Source organism: Siniperca chuatsi, linkage group LG11 (genome assembly GCF_020085105.1).
Source record: "Siniperca chuatsi isolate FFG_IHB_CAS linkage group LG11, ASM2008510v1, whole genome shotgun sequence".
NCBI lineage: Eukaryota > Metazoa > Chordata > Actinopteri > Centrarchiformes > Sinipercidae > Siniperca > Siniperca chuatsi.
Window position 1 is genome coordinate 23,461,826 of NC_058052.1, and position 16,288 is coordinate 23,478,113.

General features: G+C 41.5%; 1 long non-coding RNA gene across 2 annotated transcripts in view; it reads right to left on the reverse strand.

The window, feature by feature from the left end:
• The window catches only part of LOC122884150, a 121,662-nt gene that overhangs the window by 49,492 nt on the left and 55,882 nt on the right, over positions 1 to 16,288 (reverse strand). For both annotated transcript variants that reach the window (XR_006379821.1, XR_006379822.1), the window contains 2 exons: positions 1,573 to 2,365; positions 1,355 to 1,433 (listed from right to left, as the gene is read on the reverse strand). This is a non-coding gene — a long non-coding RNA (uncharacterized LOC122884150). The remainder of the gene's footprint in view (positions 1 to 1,354; positions 1,434 to 1,572; positions 2,366 to 16,288) is intronic.

Genomic DNA, 16,288 nt, shown 5'->3' on the forward strand with positions numbered 1-16,288 from the left:
AAGCAGAACTAATTCAAACACTGTAGGATGAAGAGACATAGGTGGAAAAGAGTTGATTATATAATTTATTGTGTTGTTTTCTAAGCTTTTACTGAATTTTTGAGACGCATGAGAGGTTTCACTGGGTTTTATTAACTTTATCTTCTGCACTATTGTCAGAGTGGAACAAGTCCGATCCAGCACTCTTGAATAACAAACTACTGTCATACAGGATTGTTATAAATGATAATGACTTATAATAATAGCTATTCTTTGATTAGCTATTGCAAAAAAACAATGATGGCTGCAGTCAGGTTATTAGAGTGAAGGGATTAATAGGGCACACTGTACTTTATACTGTATAACATGTCTTTTTCCTGGATAATCTGCACACACATAGGGAAGCAATCAAAAGAGAGGGAGAGAGAGAGGGAGAGAGAGACTATAATTATGCGCAGCTGCAAAAGCGGGGGGCCAAGATAGGTTGCATTACCCAGCACTAAACACTTTCACCTGCGCAGCTATGCTACCCAGCGTTAAACACTTTCACCTGGCAGGAGCCACGTTTTCAAGTTTTAATCATATTTCAACCAGGGAGCTGAATTACTGTGTAGAAATGACTTTGTAGAAGACTTACAATGGTGGTATGAAAGACAATTTGGGGGTAATGTTGAGGGGCAATTCTCAAAGAGCAACAGACATAGCTATTGGTTCTATAATCAGTTTTAACTGCTCTCTGGCAACAATTTTGTCTTACATGGCAAAAGCAACAATCCCAGTGCAACTTGAACACTGTTGCCCATTCGACTTGCAACGCAGAGCAGCATGTATTTGTTAACAAAAGACCTGTTTGGAATTGACATGTTCTATTTCACCAAGGCTTAGGCCCCTACCAAACCTCTCCAGGCTTGACCACACTCATTTGCAGAGCAGCAGAATGACATTTGCATGCACTTAGCCAATTTATTAGCATAGTACTGGCCCTCTCCAGGGCAGCTAACATGGCAACTAACTGTAGCAATAAACCTCTTCATTTCATTGGTTTATTTAACTAAAACAACTTTGCTAATTCTGGGGCTAAAAATGTAATTTGTCTGGAGGGTGGCAGTAGAGGAAAGGCCACGGGGTTGTTAAAATTAAGAGGGTTTATCCCCTGGGGAGCCTTAATGTTCTCAATACATTTCATGGCAATTTTCATGTCAGATTTTGATATTTCTTGTGGAAGTGGAAATTGTGGGTTAATAATGACAGAAGAGGAAAGTTCAGGTAACAAAAATATTAGGATTCATCCCCTGGGAGCTATGAACATCCACAGCAGACTCAGAATATCTGTAAATTCATGGAAGAAATAGTGTTGGTAAAGGGAAATACTGACCTGAAAATGGTTATGGGGATCCATCCGCTGTGATCAATGAATATCCACACCATAGCATACTGGTCTTCAGGGCTCCTTGCTGGCAGAGGAAGAAAAATCATGTACGTATTTTAAGGCCACATACTGACTCTTGTATGCTTCATTAAACCTTAATAGGTATTTTACAGTGTTACCAGCAGTACAACACCGGATGAAATATAAGGTTACAAGCTTCTCACCTTGAGGCAAGATGTGTATTGCTTTCATCTCTCTCAGTTGGCCATGTTCCTGCATTGACAACTGTCACTCATCCTCACAAAATCCAACCAGGGTCAAGGTGGTAGCATGCTAAGCAAGGTGGTCTTGATGTCCTTCTCTCCAGCCCCTATCTAGGAGTTTGGTTACAGGCCTGGTGCTGTGCGTAGAGTTAGGCCCAACTGCATCTAGGTATCCTTTCACCTACCTCATGTACCAGCTCCTTTCCTGTCCGGGTGAGAGTTGTTAATCCACATCCCAAGTTTCCGTAGCCAAGAGTCAGTATCCCAAGACCCCGGCTTTACCTGCCGCCCAACTTGCAATGCACCAGACCACTGCGCATAACCTTGCTGGTGATGAGTCCAAATGACAGTAGCCCCACATTAACCTTGGTCAGGCAGAGTCTGATGTGTACAGGCACAGACACTAGGCTCTGTCAAATGAGCTCCCCTCCGGCCTGGCTACAGATGGCTCCGGTCTCCCTCAGTGTACAGGTGAGGTTCCTCTTTCCCACATGCACTGTTCCATAGATTTGGCTTTGGCTCTTAGTCTGGCCCCCTCACCTGGGACCAAATTTGCCTTGGGTAACCCTAACAGAAGCTGCTGCCCCAGACAACACAACCACCAGGAAGAGGGGCATGCAAACATATCCACCCCAGTAAGCTAGGGATTTTTGGAGTGGTATGATGGCAATTCTCAGATAGCTATTATGGTGAGTCTCAGAAGGGGATGGCAATTGTCAAAGTGGGAAATCCTCATACAGTGTGGACATTTTTCCTGAAAAAAAAAATTGATTTTCACAATTTTTCTGCCACATTTAGTTTTGATGTTGTCTTTTCTTTTCCTCCATTGTTGTTGTGAGTTACCTTTCCTGTGGCCATTAGTTATACCTCCAAGCCCAAACCCAAAATATCCTACACATAATGGAAAAACCGGTGTCTGGCCAATCAGGGCTTTAGGCTTGTACACACAGAGGCACAGACAGAAACTGACACAGAATGTTGGAAAAATGTTTGCAGCTTTAAAAAGTCAACAATCTAGCATCCAGTGTGGCTCATGATGCAAAAAGGAGGAATGTAACAAGATGAGAGAAAAGGCTAATTAAATATGCCAAAATTATATGCTAAAATGCTGAAAATGAAAAGCAGTGTATTACAGATGGTCTCACAATTTCCAGGGAAGATAATGTTCAGGAGGGGGGAAGGTGGTGAGTGTCAGACTGTACAGGGGAATTTGGGTTTTGGCATGCATCACTCTCTGTGGAGCTACTGGTGCTCACACATCAGAGCCCCACTTCCTCTAGGCACACCATGCAATACACAGAGGTGATAGAAATACAAGTATACAGACCTATGCACACATTCATATGGTTGTATCCATACATAGATACACAAACTTACATATGCATACAAATGCTCACACACTTACTGTACAGAAACGTGTTCCCTCCAGCCATAAGCACTGCTCTGCAACCTAATTAAGAGAACAATTAAGTCTGAGGCAATGAGGATTGAAAATGAGGGCCTCTTTGTGTGTGTGTGTGTGTGTGTGTGTGAGTGTGTGTGTGTGTGTGTGCGTGCATTTGGAAGTGTGCAATCAAGATCATATAGTATCTGACTAAAGAATAAGGCCTGTTGCCAGAATGTCAGGCAATTGGCCCCTTACCCTAGCCTGCTCCAACTCTTGTTTTTTTTGTTTTTTTTTTAAATACTTTGTTTGCCACTGCATTTTATGAAATTAAATTTGGGACTATTCACTCCTATCTTGCACAGCACTGTAACTGCACTGTAATTTTTATTTATTTAGTTTATTTTCTTTTATATTTTACTCTTTTTAACTCTTGTGTATTTATATAATCTTGTGTTTCTTTTATATTTTGTCTTAATGCTTTTACTGTATAGATCATGTAAAGTACTTTGAATTACCTTGTTCATGAAAGATGCTATACATATAAACTTGCCTTGCCACCATCAAACGTGCAAGACACCTCAGAAATATGTGCTAATACCTTAGAATGATTGTGACATATTTGAACGAGGTAATGTCCTGTAACCAAAAATCTACAGGGTCAATACCTGTGTAAATAGTCACAAATTGTACAAATAAATAAGCAATTATTAAAAAACAAGGCATTGCTTTGCACATTCTGCCACATTCAAACAGCTTTCTAATACTTTCCTAATTTCTGCCATCATATTGCTACTGATACCACGAATAAAATACTCATAACTTCAAGTTCTGGTGGTTTTCATATTGTGTCTCAAACTGAGAGTTTGCAAGGTCCTTTCTAGTTTAGGGAACTTTTCAATGAATCTACCGTAGGGTTGTGTCAAAACAATTCAAAGCTATTGTAAACCCATGCTGAAAAGGTGGCTTTTTTGTAGTTTGAGTGTACATGATGTCCATCTGACAGAAGTGATATTCCATCTGAGCTTATATCTTACTGTAGGTCTGTGCTGGCAGCACAAAGAGGATTCTGCAGCCAAGACGTAAAGAAGCAGGGAAATATTAAACAAAGGAGGAGAGAGCAGACGCTGAAAAATACCTGCTGGCCCCAATACTCAAGCTCCATATGCCCAGCTCTACCCTGACTGCTGGCTGACTGCTGGCTGGCCAGCCTGTATGCCCACTCTCTCCCAGGCCTGAACACACACCTACACACACAAATACACAGACAGACAGACACACACACACACACACAACACACGCTTCACTGGGGACAAGCCAGCAAGAGTAATCCTGGCCTACTTTTCTGCCCGGAGCGTACTGCAGCACTGTCTACACACTAATGGTACAGAGGAGGGAAAGGAGGTGCATGAGGGGTGGATGAAGAATGAGAGGAGATGGAGGGGAAGTTAGGAAGAGGGTGGAGGGGTGAAGGAAGATGGAGGGAGTAGTTAAAAATTGGAAAGAGTGCTGGAAAGGAAAAGGATGACCAGGGAAGGAGGAATGTCTCAATATCAGTTTAGGGGGGCGCAATTAAAGATGATGAGATAATGAGTGAAAGTACAAGAAATGGAGGGATGTGAGAGGGAAGGAAATCATGCTGTATGAAACAAAGAGGGGAAAATGAGAAAAGGAGATAGAAGGAATGAGAGAGACCAACAGAAACAGGGTTGGAGAGAGTCAGTAAATCCTAATAGAAACCAGTGCAACACCAGAGTCTCCTGCCAAACGAGGGGGGGGGTCGCTGGCTGCTCTTTTCCAAATAAGCGCATTACTTAGTGCCACTTCCTCTTGCCGGGAGTTCCTGCTGCATATTCTGAGAAGCCCCAAACCGCACCGGGGAATATTTTTACTCTGCTTCCATTGACAGGATGAAAAATGATACCTGGAATATGTAAATAAATGATTACATCACACACGGCCGCCATGAACACATACATGCCTTTTATTTATTAGCTCAGAACATGTATTAAGACAGAAAATAATAAAACGGTCGTGTTTATTTATACGCATGCAGGATATACTGTGTGTTTGTAAATAAACTGATAATTTATATATTCAGGCATTCTGGTGATTCAATCATTCCCTTCAGGGGGTACACGTTTCATAGTTGTTGTTTGCTTTGACTCAAGGTGTAATTAGTGTGTGTATCCAGAAACTGTACAAAATAATTTTATGAATCATGTTTCCATACATCTGTGGTCAGTAGTTTCCTGAATCCAAATTAGTTGCCATGGAAAGTAGCATGTTATTACAGGCAATGAAATGTTTTATGAAATGAACAGGGAGGACAAACAGGGACAGAAAACTTATGGTAAATGATATCATTCTGAAATGTCACACATCTATTCTGGAGGGAAAAAAATATTTATTAAATTTAAATTAAATTAATTAAGAAAAGAAACTAATTGGTGACAATTTAAAAAAGTCATAAAGCTATGCTGCTCTTTACACCCACCAGACCAAACAGTGCAAGCAAAAGACATGCATTACATTAATTATAACTTTACTATAGTTAGTTAACTATTCTGTTTCCTGGTTTATACAGAAGGGAAAACAATTGAACAAAAAAAGTATTGGATTCCAAATCCAAACTGTAAAACAGCAGTCACCAAACATCAGCTGGGCCTTTTTGTTACTGAACGCCAAGATAAAAAAGGCTTAAATGTAACTTGCGTAACTTTTGGCATCTTCAAAAAACATATCTCCCACCGTGGAACAAATGCTCCTACATACAGTACTTACTGTATACAGGGGGTGGACAAAAGTACTGGAATACCAGTAGATTGCAATCCAATACAATACCACCACAAACTATGGTCTCAAAAATGTTAACAGGTCTGTGGCGGGACACTGTATGAATCACTGATACTGCGCTCTTAAACTAGATAGAGGTGCCTGATTACATTTTTGTCAGCAGGGAGCGAGAAAATTTTTTGAGCAATCTCAAGGTCTTTCTGCCTTGAAGAAAAAGGAAAAATATGGATCGCAGGAGAAGGGGGAAGGATATTTAAAGGGTCAGGTCAAAAATACACACTGCCTCTATACACACAGACACACACAGTCGTCCCATTGCTCCCATCGCTCTCACTGATGAAAGGTGTGTCTCTGCTCATGGGTCGTTTGTCGCGGGCATCTCCACGGACGGCTCATTGGAGAGTGCAAGAACCCCTTCATCTTTCACCATGACAGGTCGCGGACACTGGGCCCCTGTGACAGACGACCAATAATTCACTGGAGGGGGAGTGGAGCTAATGGCCTTGACTCCAGGCCTCGGTAATGATCACGTCCAGATTTCCAGTGTCACACACTGATGTCAGACCCCACCCACAAAAGAAGGCTGTTGTCACTGTGTGTGAATCAGACAGAGACGCAGGGTACGACCTCACACACTCGATCCCATGCTCGCAATTCCAATTCAAAACTGGGGAAGTTAAGTAAAAATAGACCAATATATAGTATAGTGTTGTCAATATATAGTTTTGTCAATATATTGAACTGATTTTGTCTTTTTGTTGAACACCAGATATCAGCCAGTCATGCCGTCCACCTCTGACATGATGGAGATTCCTCCCTCACAGCTACTGGACATAAAAACAGTTTTGGGTTTTTTTTTTTTATTGGTCAGTAAAATTTAATTGAAGTTAATTTGTCACTCAATGCCAATCATATACTGAAGGTCCAGCATGTCACCGTTCCATCACATCTCCATTGTGGTTCCAATGTCCACTGGAAGTGTTTCAGAAACGGAGTCTATTTTTCTGCAGCCATACTTCCAAGATTGTTTACAAGTTGTTTTGCTACATATCGTGGATCTAAGTCAGATGTTTAGTTATGGTGGCCACTGTGTATTGTTGGTATTTTTGGATCTGTCTGTGTTTGTGTTGAAAAGCATAATAAAAATATTGTTTTAAAAAAAAGTTGTTTTGCTGACATTTTTTGTTTTTAACAAGCATTTTGAATACGTTTGCAACTCATTGATAAAAGATGTGGTAACAGATACTTTCTGGCTGGATTTGACTTGTTTCAATTACTGCAAGCAGCATGCCATCTTATCTTTATTTTGAATCTGTATTTCCTGAATAGTTCATTAGCAGAAGGAAAACTGTAGCATTCCTTTACCTGCGACACAGATTTTTAGTATCACATGACGGTCAAAATGCTGTTTCAAAAGGTTTTCAACTCTGTCGCTGACATTCCCTTTTTTGGCATGAAAATTGGAAAAACAATTTTGAATATCAGTGCCAAATAACTGCTATAAGCAACTCCAGTTTTTAAAAAAAGGAAAAAGATTCCCTTACACGCTCCACGACCACTGCTCTGCAGCGGGACCTGACCTTTGACCTTTCAGCACTCAATGCTGCGGAGTTTCTGAACTGCACTTCCCAGAGATAACTTACCAGTCAAACAGTTTCCTCAAGGAGGATGTCTTTTTAGTTGGATTTTCTGCTGCTGAAGTTCGAGTGTCTATAGATCAAGACCTATGGCATTCTTGACCTCTTGAGCCATGGCTATTGATAGTGCCAGAGTATTTTGCCAGGGAAGGACACAAGCTTACGAGAATTGCAAATTTAAAGGCTACTATGAACTGTTTATAGGGAGACTATTGTGTTGGATCAACAAAGGGAAGCAAAACTATGTTTAAAAGTGTCACAGATTATGAATTTGTATTTATTTTTGGTTTTGTGTTTCTTTGGCAGGATGTGGTTTTATGCTTTTTGTCTCTGCTGTCAACTGAGCATTAAATAGTAGCAGTTGATCATTTTGGAAAGCTATAGGCAGGGAGAGACTGGTGACAAGTTTGCTACATCCCATAAATATGCATATGTCCTTGATGTATCGATACTGTAGATGGTGTTGATTAGTATAATAAAAAAAAAACAACCAAAGAAAAGTTGCCCTGTTTATATGATTCCCACAGATTCCCGCAGATGTAGAGGAGAGTTTGATACAAGGTGCAAGGGAAACTTAATTATTATAATTAATATCACAATAATACAGTAATCTGATCTCTACAAGCACTCTCTCAAGCACAGTTGTCCCCTATACAATCATCCATGAATGTATTCAGTACACATAAGCAGATGAAACACAACTACATATCTACATCAGAGTAAACTCAGTAAGCAATACTGAGTTCATGTGAATCAACAGAAAAGGTACATACGGTACCATGTTCTCGCGCATGTTGTGGTTTTGAGTCCAGACTATAAATTCTGTCCCTCCTCCTCTATCTCTCTGCTTTCCTGTCATTCTACACTATTTTATGAAGCAGGAACCCTTTAAAATCATCTTTAAGGAAGTGTTTCGAAGTAACTTTGAGTGTTAAAATGAAATTCAACAAGATGTTTCCCCAAGTCCTCTCGTATCCATCTACATGCTCTCCACAGGGGAAAAGATCTAACGACTCCCCACAGTTGTCTGCCCTGTGTAAGTTTGACATGCCTTGTCTTCACATGTAACTGTATCCCTTAACGCGATGAGGGCCTACCCAGCAGCTTCTCATCACTCGGTGGAGAAGGCGCTAACTATGATTAGTAATAGCACCATTGATTTTCACTGAGTAGCATATGCTTGCTCCAATCCTCCTAAAACATGTCAGAGATATTAAAGCACTGCCTTTCTTTTTTTTAAGTGCACATTTCACATTCAGCGAGAGAGATCAGGCTCTATTAGGGCGTTCGTGATTGCATCGAGTATGAGTGCTGACAAGAAAGTGAGGGCTCCGTGTGCCAGACAGCGTGGGATTTGGTCTCTAACAATTTAACTACAGAGATGAGTTCAGAGGAAATAATATCATACTGACCTCATGAAAAACTGAGCAGTTAAGTACTTTTGTCTCTCCAAAGCCCACAGAGACTTACCTCGTGGTATCAACCCACACATGTTCAATCTCCAGAAATAATCATCCAATACTAATCACAGAATCACATAGGCAAAGGATATAATTATAATTTTTTTCTTTTTCTACCATTGTAAAACCTTTAGGGGTGTGACACAATAACCTTTCATATGCCGAACGCCTCATTTGGAATTGAAAATGAGATAGAAGGACATTATAAAAAGATGAATAAAGAGGGGTGAGGAGGGGTTGCAGGGGCCATGAAAACTGAACTCTCGCTTATGAATATGCATATTCATATTTGGACCCTGGTCGGTGTGAAAGACAATGGGGACTCTGAAGTTTGCTGGCCCCTCTGAGTGTATTCAGCCCCGTCCCATACAAAGACACAAATTTTCCGCTGAGGCCTTGTCAGAGATGGCGTGGAGGGAGGCTCAAGCACCCCTGAGTGTCCCTGAATCAGACAGACAGGAAGTGGTCCTGCGAGAACCCCCGTCCCCACGGCGATTCCCATGAATTCCCACAATTCCACTGGCCCGTTGGTTGGTTACTTATTCAGCGATGCGCCACCGTGCTCCCCTTGAACGCAGTCATAAAGGGACAAGAGGGGGGAGAGAAAAAAAATCATATTTCATTCACCGTCACAACATGACCCAGATAACAGTAGATTGACTTTTTAGTCAGGACAAAATTGCTTTTGTGTCCGAAGTTACAAGAGCGAAAGTTAAACAAAAAGCCAAACGAAAAGGGGGTGCTTCAAAGGTTAATCCGTTACAAGCAAGATCAGAGCGTCCCTTCTTTAAGTAACAGAAGAAAATCTATCTCTTTTCTCTTTCCCTCCTTTCTCTTTTATGTCTGGCCATAAAGAGCAGATTTTATGTACACTCGAATGGCTGAGGCTCACAGAACATGCATGCGAAGGAGAGGGAACCACAGGGGACTGATATATCTTTACAAACATATATGCACATAGAGAGAGAGAAAGAGAGGAAGGCAGAAGGAGGGTAAGAAAAAAGAAGAGGGAAAGATCCAAAGACAGAGATAGAGACAAGAAAGTAAGCAAGAAGGAAAAGGGAAAGATGCAGAATGGAAAAGTGAGGGTTGAAAGAAGGTTATGATGGAGAGAGGAAGAGACAGAGGGAGAGAGACAGTCTGGAGGAAAAAAACTGGAAGAAATGCAGTCTGCTGCTTTAATCGCAAAATCAGAGCTGAAGGAGCGAGGCAGGCATGCAGTCATCATAACGGATCCCATCTGAGAATGCTATTACAGGCCTGGCTTTGGTTGCGGCTAACGCTACTGGGCTTACAGCACCAGCACTGAGGCTTTCTACTTCAGCCATGACCTGCCTTTAGTACCTGCTAAAGAACTGTGCCTGCTTAATATCAGAGCATTCATCGAGTCCCAGGCTGCGATGGTGTAGTACTGCAAATAAAACTGCTGCCTTAAAACAGCATGTGAAATTTTGCCTTTTGCTCACCTCACATGAACACTTTCATTCAGAAAAAACACTGAAACGCAGACATTTCAAATTATAGACATTTTAGTTAGTTTATACTGCACAAATCACATGATGGTTTGTTTCATTAATGCTTTGTTGCTCATTGTAAACCTCATTGTACTGGCTTGTTGCGTTTGTTAAAGCCTGTGAATTCCTGAAGCATGTTATACTGTTGTGCATATAGTAAGTATGTGCTCTAAGTGGCTAAATTGTAAAAATTCCAAAACAAGTTGGGAACATTCTGCAACCAAACTGCTTTTATATCAGAAAAAGATCATCCCCATCACATATTTACAGTATAAGTCTGTTGAGCATACGCCAACTTACCTGCAGGACTGGGGTATGGAGTGATGGATAGAGGGAGAAGGAAGGTGGTAAGAAGAGAGAGGAGGAAGGAGAGATGCTAGAGGGAAGCGGGAGTCTGGAGTTAAATATTAATCTGTGGTGATTCATCTGCTGTGGAAGCCTCCAGGCTCCTTCTGCATACCGCCAGCTGTTGGCCCCTGTCTCTTGGCCCTGGACCTGGATGTGAAAGGCTGGGCTACAGCCCAGAGTGCCCAGGCATGAGCTTCTTTGGCTGGGGGAAAGACAGCGCAGGCCAGGGCAGGTGGTGGACCTGGCCGGGATGACAGTGTGTGAAAGTGTGTTTGTGTGTGTGTGTGTGTGTGTGTGTGTGTGTGTGTGTGTGTGTGTGTGTGTGTGTGTGTATGTGTGTGTGTTATGGGGTGTTACACATACTGTATAACCCCAACTCTAGGGTCTAACAGTCTTACACTGGAGTCACCACACTATGTCACACTGACAGAGGGCAATGGGGCTTGACATTGTCAGGTTGTGAGGTACAGAGATGCTATAGGGGTTCAAGGATGGAAGGATGGAGGAGTGGGTGGAGGCAGGGAAGCTGGAGGGATGGGAGGGCAAACTGAGTGAATGTTGAGTTTTTGTGCTTTACAGAGATATCTGTTTAAAAGTAATAAAGTCATAATCCACGACATTTTCATATGAAATAGTATCAATTTGGCTACATTCAATTGAATTCAATAAAGCTTTTACACATTTTCTAAACACTTTCCAGGGGAAAAGTCTGATGTACAGGAATGGGGATGTTTTACATTTCATAGCATTTAAAAACCAGTTTGCTTTGGAATGAAGAGAAGAAATGGGTGGTTAACACAAGCTAATGACTAAAAAGCCACCTGCAGAAAGTCTATCTTTGACAGAAATTTCAAGGGAAATCCAGTATATCATAGTGCTACCCACATTGCTTGATTGACAGGCAATCTCTGGGAGGTGCAGTACCAAAACACCAAAGCAATGAGCACGAAGCACTAATGATCTGTAACATGACTTATTTTCATGCATGCATCAGAATTCACCGGATCAACCAGTTACAGTAATCCCGTACAGTATGAAACTTAATACAGTAGACCAAATATAACACAGCACATGTGGCTTTCGTATTCACGCTCATTCACTTCATCTTGGGCATCCATCTTCTTCAAACATGTGACCTGGCGTGTCAGAGAGAGGCAGCCAGACGGTCGCACGCAGCTGCTGCTTTGGCCATCGCTCAAAAGCCAATGTACCTTGGGTGATTCCACTACACACCAAGAAAGCCAATCTCGCCACTGGGAGAAGGAAAACGAGGGTATGAGGAAGCAAGAAGGGTGTTGAGCAAAGAAGAACCTAAGGTTGTATGAAGCATACAAAAGTCTCAAGTGATCTGAGGAGGAACTGGTCCACGTATCAAATGTTGTGGACATGAATGTGAAAACACAGTAAATTCACCAAATTGAATAGAGATAATGGATGAAGCCAGTTTTATGTGAAAGGTTACGCTACTGGGGAGCTTTTTACAACACTGACTAAAGCTAACATTAGGGGCCGCTTTCAGCAACTGAAACAACAGAAAATAACAACCTCACTTTTCATAACTTGGCAGCAAAGCCCAGGTCACTGGAGTTCAAAGCACATGCTTTTACCACTCTAAATTGTTAACTTTACATCAGCACAGTATGAGAATCAACTTGCAAACACTTGAAGTTGCAATAAAATGTATGTTTTTGGTCCATGTTAAGATGGACTGTGCGCTGCCTCAAACATGTAACTACATGTCGGGTCCAGAACAGCTACAGAGATTTGTTAACCGCAAGAACTGTGACTGGTCAGCTTGGGCTGCTTGTGTTCTCTCCTACAAGTTTCCAGTGGAATGGAGATTGTTGATAGTGAAGGTAACATTGAGGTGAAGAAAGGCTTAGTTGTCTGCTCATTTTCAGTAAGACACATCTAGCAAAGCCATCTCCACGGCAAATCTTCTGCTCACCATGACCGCCACTCTCTAGCATAGTGAATTACAAAATGGAGATGTGGCAATTGCACAGCAGTAGTCACCTATTCAGTAGTGCGAATACTAGTAAAATAAGACAAGGTGAAATAGAAGTTACCTGGAATTAACTCCAGCTTTATGTCTGCAGCCAGTTACCTCCTTGCGTCAAGTATAAACCTAGCTTTACAGTATGTTATCAGCACATGGTAAAGCACTTGAGAGCAGGCAGCGTTTTGAACATTTTCCTTCTTGGTTAATTTAGGTATGTGTGTGAAGCTCAGACATGTAAGATTTGAGAGTGAGAAACTCAAGTTACTCTTTAACAGCAAACCAACTATAAAATTCACATTATTCATATCGGCTTATCATTTGTCTTTCAGGATTTATTTTACAAAAGAGATGCCTATTACAGTATTTACAACACCTTTATACCTTTGTACTCTCACTGTGTCATATAGCCATGGAAGTACATAATGAAGGTGGGATCACAATGGAAAAAGATTATGCAATCACAATCCTTTTTCACAGAACAATAATCAAGCTCAATGCTGTGCAATACGGTCTTTGCAAATTGCTACCTCTCAGGTTCACAGGAAAGTACAGGAAAGGAGAGAACAGCAGGATGCAGTCAGCCTGTGATGAAGATACTCACAGGGTAGACTGTAACTACAAAGAAACAAGAATCAAAAAGAGGTGTTTCTCGCTGTTTCTCGGCAGGTGTCCCCAGAGCTCGCTGAGCCTTGCCTCAAACTACGCTGTTTGACTTGTTCCAGTGCTTTAAACCAGAGAAGAAAGAGTAGGGATGTGTTCGCGCCAAATGAAAAAGAGAAATCTTCCTCAACCACAACAGGAGCCAACAGAACACCATAAAGGCTTGAGGAGTCTTCTCAGTTTTCCCCATTTGTATTTTGCCTCCTTCCAATGTTATTTTTTTCCGTTTTTCCCCTATAAAGAGTTTCACTGCGGGATGACTCATTCTCCATCTGAGAAAGGTAAAAATAGATTTACAAAATACTGTAACTGCCGACATGAAAGTGAAACTCTAAGGAGTATGAGTCAACATTCGCAACCTTTATCTAAAAAACACATTTTTCAAGATCGAACCACCTGCATTTTTGAAATACTCATACATTTTAAACAGGGCTAGGGTAGCTTTTTGGAATGACTTGTGTCACGTCATCTGTAGGTCTAACATATACATCTTCATGCCCAAATTGAAGGCATTTTAATGTTTCTTCAGTAGAAACTCATGGGGAAAAGTTCTTACTGTACATTTTTTCCTGCAGTTGCTTTACAACGGCTTGTTAGAACTCACAGAATTCCTCATTGAAACCAAGGAACACAGCTGAGCCCATTAACACCCTCCATCCTCTCTGCCCATGTTTGACATCATACAGCTCTTTTCTGAATACATTGCATTTTCAAAACCCCTCTTTCACAATGTGTCTCCATGTATGAAGCCCACGCACTCATACAGTACCTTTTCACAGGGTAAAGGCTACTGAAGAAGAGGGTTACTAGAGCGTCATTGGGAAAGAGAGAACAATTTGAGAGGAGAATAAAGAGAAAATGCTGGGTCATGAATTATAGAGCAGATCACTTTCGTCTGGGTCTAGGGAGCGAGGGAGAGACCACAAGAGAGAGAGATTCACCCCTTATTCTTCTATGCCCTGTCTGGAACGTGGGAAGCCACTGGGGAGAGCGATTTATGGCCAATTGAAGCGGCAGCAACATCCCTCAGAAGGCAGCGAGTGGATCCATAGCAACGATCCTAGCGGGGCATATTAATCCCCTGCTTTATGTAGTGCTAAGTGTACAATAGTAATCAGGATTGGAGTAGGCCCCACTGATCATTAAGGGAAAAGGCTATATAAAGAATTCATAATGGGATTAGCCCACGGCGAATGGAGAAAGAGACAAGAGGGTGTGTGGGTAGATGTCTGGAGGATGAGGACAGGGGGAAATGGGCAGAGGGAGGGCGGGTAGGAGGATGAAGGCAAGGATGGGTGGCACGATGCTGGAATTAAATCACCCATCAAATTGCATGGAAGAATTTTAATTTACAGGTTAATGTCGTATTGTGTGACTAATCACAGCCAACCGTTTCAATGAACCAGTAGAAAATCGGGGAAATCAGAGGCTGCTGCAACAAATTGGAAAAGCTGGTTGTAGTCGTTCCTGGTGAAAATATATTGTGTTGAGTAAAAATGGTGTTTTGATGTTCACAGGGGATCTTACCTATAGTATGCATTCAAAGCTAATATCAAGAGCAGATTAAAGCAAAGCAGGCTAAGCAAAATGTGATTACTTTATTCAATTAGAAGTATAAAAGTCACTTAGAAGTATTGTGCTGCAGTTACCACCTTCCAGCAGTGATGTGTGAAACTGTACCAGTATTTACTCTGTTGCTCCTAAAAATATCCCAGCGTAATCAAACCTGTTACAACTTACTTTACAATAAGTGTCTGTTATGTGATTGCTATATTTTCATTGTGGCCGTCTTTGCAATCAAATTACTGAAACAAACAGTTAAATATACCATCACCACAACATTTTTCTACTCAACAGGCACTTTCTTGCAATGTTTCCATTGATTCTGTACCACCCTGTACCTGTAACATCTAACAACAGTTGCACACCAAAGTAGGCCTCATTTATAGAAAGGTTCCCTACTCATCTTTAGTCTTATCCAGTAACATACACAGAAAATCACACTACATTAGCTGCCAGTAGATGCTTGCCAGACTGCGGAGGTAGTCCGTGCACGTCCAACAGGAAGGACACCCTAGAGCAGACCCAGAACATGCTGAAGGGGTTGACATATTCCGGCCAGCGTGGGAATGCCTCGGGATCCCCCAGGAGCAGCTGGATGTGGCTGGGAAAAAGGATGCCTGGGCTATTGTGCTTAGTGTGCTGCCACCGCAAACCGAACCAGGTAAGCATCTAAAAATGGATAGATGGGTGGATAGATTTATTGGTGGTATGGACAAACTTTTAAACTAAGGGAAGTAAAGACTGCCAGATTTATTATAAACCCCAAGGCACTTTACAGTAAACATAAGCAATCCCACCTTTGAATCATCACATCACAACAATTATCTTTTGATCAATGCTGAATTGACTTTTTGCGATGATAACTGTTTGATCTCATTCATGAGGTACACTAAGTGCAATTTACACTCATGCTAATTTGCAATTTACGCTGTAGTTGCACAACACATAGATACACTACGTTAGATGAGAATACACAGCTTTATTCAATGTCAATAATTCTCAGAAATAAGGCATGGGCATGATTTGAAGATTGGCTTTCAGATTACATCAGTGACCGAAGTGTTTTTGATATCTGATGCCAAATATGCTTAGACGCCTTACCAGTACGCTTCTATCATACCCAGAAGGACAAAATAGTTCAAATAGCTTCCAACCAATTGCAGTTTGGGAGTTGCTCTGTCCACTTTCGTTAAAAAGTAAAACAGAATAGTCTAAAAGCACCTTGACCCTATCACCAGGGCACCAGCAGTCACACAGTAAGTTCAGCTGAAGCCTTTCCAGTACTAATTCTATCTAGGGCCTTGGCTCAGCTT